Genomic DNA, 345 nt, shown 5'->3' with positions numbered 1-345 from the left:
CTCAGCACAGTTCTGTGCTGGGAGGGAGCAGAGAGGCTGGGCAGGCTGGTGGCACACAGGCAGAGCTGGGTGAGGCTCAGCAGGCACAGGAAGAGCAGCGAGCATCCCCCAGGATGGGCATTTCCCATCACTCATCCCCCTGGGACTGGCATTCCCCGAGGAGCTTGTCCCAGGCAGGCTCTGCTCACCTGCAACTACAGTGATTTAATATCAATGAGGTAATTTTGTCCCAAGGGTTATTTATCTGCCTATTGAAAAACCCCAGCCCTGTATGAGTCACCCGGCTGCACTACAGCCCTGTGATGAATTACACTTGGACACATGCTAAATGACATTTACCAATAA

This window comes from Geospiza fortis, unplaced genomic scaffold (assembly GCF_000277835.1).
Source record: "Geospiza fortis unplaced genomic scaffold, GeoFor_1.0 scaffold213, whole genome shotgun sequence".
Taxonomy (NCBI): Eukaryota; Metazoa; Chordata; class Aves; order Passeriformes; family Thraupidae; genus Geospiza; species Geospiza fortis.
This window is presented reverse-complemented; position numbering follows the sequence as displayed.